The sequence below is a fragment of the Palaemon carinicauda genome, chromosome 15, assembly GCF_036898095.1.
Source record: "Palaemon carinicauda isolate YSFRI2023 chromosome 15, ASM3689809v2, whole genome shotgun sequence".
Classification (NCBI taxonomy): Eukaryota; Metazoa; Arthropoda; class Malacostraca; order Decapoda; family Palaemonidae; genus Palaemon; species Palaemon carinicauda.
In genome coordinates, this window is record NC_090739.1 from 133,870,928 (window position 1) to 133,876,128 (window position 5,201).

A 5,201-nucleotide genomic window follows, 5' to 3' on the forward strand; every position below is an offset into this window, starting at 1 on the left:
CTTCCAGGGAGCTCGTCGAATTCAGCCTAGACTGCAAGTATTCCTACTTTTGATGCAGTGTGGCTATCCCGCCGTGGCATAGCAGGTTTTTTCCCCAGAGAACTCTCCCTGCTTTCCTCATGGCCGCTCAGGTGCAGGCTTCCGCCGCCTCTGCTTTTTGGAGCGCTGGTCAACTCCGGTAGGCTCGGGTTCGACCTTTTTCAGCGCCGGGACAAGCTTCCGGATGCTTACCATGAGTGTGGGTTCATGGTATTTTGCTTGGAGCCTTCTCTTCTTCTGCCTCAACATCTGGAGTATCTGGCCATGATATTGAGTCAACGGCCTTACCACGTTGGAAACCCCGCTTCTCGTCCATCCAGCGAGGTTAAGCAACGTCGGTTCTGGTCGGTACTTGGATGGGTGACCACCTGGGAACGTCAGATTCTGTTGCCACATCCTCCGAGCCTTCCCTTCAGTTGACTGTGGCAAGACTGAGGAGAGTCGCAGTACCTGTTTTCAGTCAAGCTGAGCTTTCAGCCCTACCTTGGAACGTTTCCTAGTTCTCCTTTCCTCATTGACCCGTCTATAGTCCGTACGGTCGCCTCAGGATAAGTTCCATGTGGGGCGGTCCAAGTTCCGGTGGTTTCAGGCAATGTTTAACCGGACTTCCTGGCCCCTATGGGACCAGCGGTACTATTAGACCTGCAATGGGTGTTGACCTATGGAACCTCTTGATGGTAGTGGATATTCTCGTCCTTTCCCCACATTCTCGATGCTGTTCTCGGACTCGTCAAAGGAAAGGGGGGGGGGGCATGTTCTGGTCCAGGCCTATGGTCAAGACCTGAAGGATACCTCTCCATCATTCAGGCAGGCTTAGGGGCTGTAGTCTGGCCCCTCTACAGATCCTACAGCTCCTACGGCTCCTGCCGAGTCGCCCCGTGCGCGTCGACTTCATGATTCTGGCGTGTTCTAACCAGCAGGGGACGCATTTTCACACCATCACATCTTGCAGTAGAGATACCGGGATGATTGAGATTATCTCAATACCACCATCGGCTCTCTCATTCCAGGCAGAGGAATGTTCTCTCCGACTACCCGGGTAGAGCCTCGTAGAGAGAGTGTACCTGGGGGTCTTTGACCTTGAGTAACCAGCAAGTCCTGGTCTGGGGGACCTGATCGCGACAGCTTGGAACCTCAAGCTTCCGCTGTTCTTCCCCCCAGTCTCAGACCCCGAGACTCTGGCAAGATGCATTCCGGTGATGGTGGGACAACTTCGACGCCTGCGTCTTCCCTCCTTTTTGTCTGTGGACAATGGGTCTCAACAAGACCAGGTTGTCTGTCAACCTTTCAATGGGAGAGCTCCACTGGGACTATGCGCAGAACGGTTTCTGGACCCTCTGCTTCCCCTGACGGAACTCCCGGGAGAGCTTCTCCCACAGCGCAGACTACTCAAACAACCACACTGCGACATCTCTCCCGAACCGTGGCGTCGCTTCGGCTTCATGCCTGGAGACACTACGCCTCCTCCTCAAGAAGAGACAACCCGCTACAGTCGCAGTACGGAGGTCGCGACATCTGCGATAGTCATCCGCAGGGGTCTTCCAGGTAAAGTGAAGAGTCTTTGGTGGTTGGTGCCGTGGGAGATATACCTCTTCCCTTGAGGCCTCTTCTCCAGCAATAACGGTCTTATTGCCTTTCGGCGGGAGGAAACTCCTTTCCCCTCTCGGCAATGAAGCCTGTCGCTCAGCCTTTCCCTGACCTTCAGGCTTAAAGGAATATCTTTTTCCTGCCCGCTGGATCTTTCCTCGCTCATGCGAAGCTACGATTGTCCCTGCCCTAGTCGGAGGAAGACCTCCAACTTGGAGCATGGCTCGGACTTTTAGTTCTTTAAGAGATCTTCTCAAGACCCTTTACGACAGGCCTCGGATTGTATTCCGCCTTGGGTCTCCTGTTACTCTGGCCTCGGCCAGTGTGTAAGCAATCTTCTTGGTCTCGTACGACTCCGCCCTTTCTAAGGAAGAGGGGAAGGCAACATTCAGGTTTGCTCCCGAGTTGTTGGCTAGACTCAGAATCTGGGGGTGCCGGCCCTTCGGTCCAATTCCTTCAAGATTTCGAGTCTCCATTCTGTATCTGATGTCCCAAGACCTTCTCTTTCTTGCCAGTAAAGGAATCGAGAGGTTAGCTTTGGGAACAGCTGCAGTTTGTCCTCAGTTGCAGCCGATTTGGGAGCACAAGGAGGACACGGGGGAGAGTCACTAGTATACCTCTTCAGCCCGGACTCAAGGACATTCATCTCGACCTGTCTCCAGACCCTTCCCCGTCACGTCGCCCTACAGCACGATGTTGGATACACCGCAACGTCCCTCGCCTTCGAGTAATACTACTCTGTGATGCAGGTGCTACAAGCTGGAGTCTGGAAGCGTCTAATGACCTTCGCAGCCCGCTTCCTGCAGGGCGTGACCCACAGGAGTCTCGATACGTTTTCTATCGCTCTGTGGTGGCTACACAACAGCTGGTCTAACCTCAGGCTCCTTTTTGGTCAGGTAGCAGAAGGTTGAGGGCATTGTTATCAGGTTTTGGTCTGCATGAACGAAAAAAGTATGTCTGGCCCTTATTTCTTTCTTCATCATCCCCTCTACGGGGAAGCAGCATCCTGGTCTCTGCATAGCTGACCTCGAACCTCTGCAGGTAAACCACGCTTCCTTGTGTTCCGAGTATTGAGTCAATACTGTCGCGTCCCCCATACCCTGACGAGGTGGTATTGGGAACGTCCTAACCCAGAGTTCCTTCTGGAACTCCAGGTCAACTGCCTAGGATGGGTCACACTTCTTCCTTCACACACAAGCTTATGTAGGCCACACGGTTCCTTGCGGAGCAAGGAACTTGTGAGGTGCAGGGACTCCTTTTCTCGAGTGCGACTCACTCGGATTCTGAGTCCCCGGGTAAAGCCAAAGCCAGTATGGCTGGGGACTTTCCACCCTACCTAATGGGTAAGTCACCCAATGTAAATACTGTAGCGTGGTTTGTATTTCGGTTACGGAACAAATGACAAATTCAAAGATAATTTGTATTTTTCCTAACCATACAAACCTTAGCTATTTACACATATTTGCCCGCCAGCCCTGTCCCCCAAGACAAGTCCTACCTCTAAGTGAAAGTGAGCATTCATCTGTGTGTGAGGGGGGGAGGGGTAGCTAGCTACCACTCCCCTACCCCCCCCTTGCTAACTAGCGCGGGGGTAATACACCCTCGTTAAATTCTAATGGCTCGCCATTTCAGCTGCGCTAAAAGGTAAACCCAATGTAAATAGCTAAGGTTTGTATGGTTAGGAAAAATACAAATTATCTTCGAATTTGTCATATTATTTCCAAATTTGTTATTTCAAAAATGTTCATGTACAAAGTAAGAAATTAGAAATTGGTGAAGTAATAACATAGGGTATACAAAGGATATTTGAAACAAAACTTTGCCGTACTGTACATAGGAACATTTACATGATTAATGTTTTATAATTTTTTCTCTACGGTACTAATGATTCATCTGTGTTGATGTGTCATGCTGTGCAGTTATGTTCCTTCAATGTTCATCCATTTGTAACTGTAAGGATTTTACTGTACTGTGTACAAAGTATGATTGTAAGTAGGTCGAGGGCAGTGGCTCCTCAACATCCACATTTTGCCATTGATAAGGGTTCTTTTAACTCTGTATGACTCCTTTAAAATTTTAGGTGTGATTCTTGATAGAAAAATTACTTTTGAGAAACACATTTGGTCTGTCTCTTCTTCAACTGCACAAGAAATTGGCTCATTGAGAAAGTTTTTTTAAGATTTTTAGTGATCAACCTATTCTAAAGTGTTTCAATTCTTTCAAGTATTGTTCTCCTCATTGGTCTTCAGATGCTGAATCTCGTCTCGATTTGATAGACAGGAACTTATTGGTCTATTAAATTTCTTATTCCTGATCTGGATATTAATCTCTGCCACCGTCGTTCAATTGCATAAGGTTTTTCATAATTCTGACAGTTGTTTTCAATCAGATCTTCCTAGACAGTACCACCCTGTGGGTAATACTAGGTATGCAGTTAATTCTGGTAATCATGCTTTTTTCATTATAAGGTTCAATACTACACATTATTCTATAAGTTTTATTCCAGCTGTAACCAAGTTTTGGAAAGATCTTCCTAATCAGTTAGTTGAATTGGGATAGCTTTAAAAGTTCAAACTTGCAGTGGATTTCTTTAATGTTAAACAAACTGTCATAAGTCTTTTAATTGTTTATATATGGAAGATTATTTTAATGTTACTGTTCTTGAAATATTTTATTTTAATTGTTCAATTACTTCTCCTGTAGCTTGATTATTTCCTTTCCTACTATTTTTCCTTTTTGGAGCCCTTGGGCTTATAGCATCCTCCTTTTCCAATTAGGGTTGTAGCCTGGCCGGTAATAATAATTATACTAATACATGTCTGGTTCAATACACTGAACACTACTACTGTAACGAGATTTCGGTAAGTGATATTGTACATGAACTGAACTGTATAGTCTTTTTTTTTTTTATAGTTAATTGTCTTTAGGTATTCATATGTACAGTATATTGAAAAAGAACCACCAACTCTGTATTTACAGTACAGTATACAAAATACAGTACTGTATGTAGTGTAGTTACAGGCTACGTATTAGGTAACGAGCTTACAGGAACCTCGCAAAGACAGGGATGTCTTACGAGTGATGTGTTATCTTACCTTAGCTAATTAACTACAGTATCAGTAAACATTGTTAGTTAGGAACAACAGTGTTTTGTTAGTTATAAGTATGGTGGCATGGTAACAACTTCCACGTTATGAGTCGTATTACTGTACCTTATACTGAAGCTGATAGCAATCTCATTACTTTTGTAAAGTAATATAAACTACAATACCATGATAGAAACCATGTGAAAATAATGTACTGTAGTACTGTACATTACATCGAGTTATGTAGGGTATTATTTGACTGGATGTAGGCAGTGCCATTTGTTTCAGGGGTTAAGAGTTAACAGTACTCATCCTAGGGCAGCAATAATACTTGGTTTTTCGCCCATCGTTGGTGTCTCAGTTACCCAACCCCCGTGATGATGGAGAACAGAACACTCATGTTCGTTGGGGGAAGCAAATCTGAAAAACTGCCAAGCACTCTTCCCAAGTGGGGATCAAGATACTCAGGATTCTCATGCCCCAAAGTTA

At 46.0% G+C, this 5,201-nt stretch overlaps 1 pseudogene; it reads left to right on the top strand.

The window, feature by feature from the left end:
- The first annotated feature begins 313 nt into the window (after positions 1-313).
- Positions 314-432, top strand: LOC137654867 (5S ribosomal RNA; annotated as a pseudogene).
- Positions 433-5,201: the final 4,769 nt, after the last annotated feature.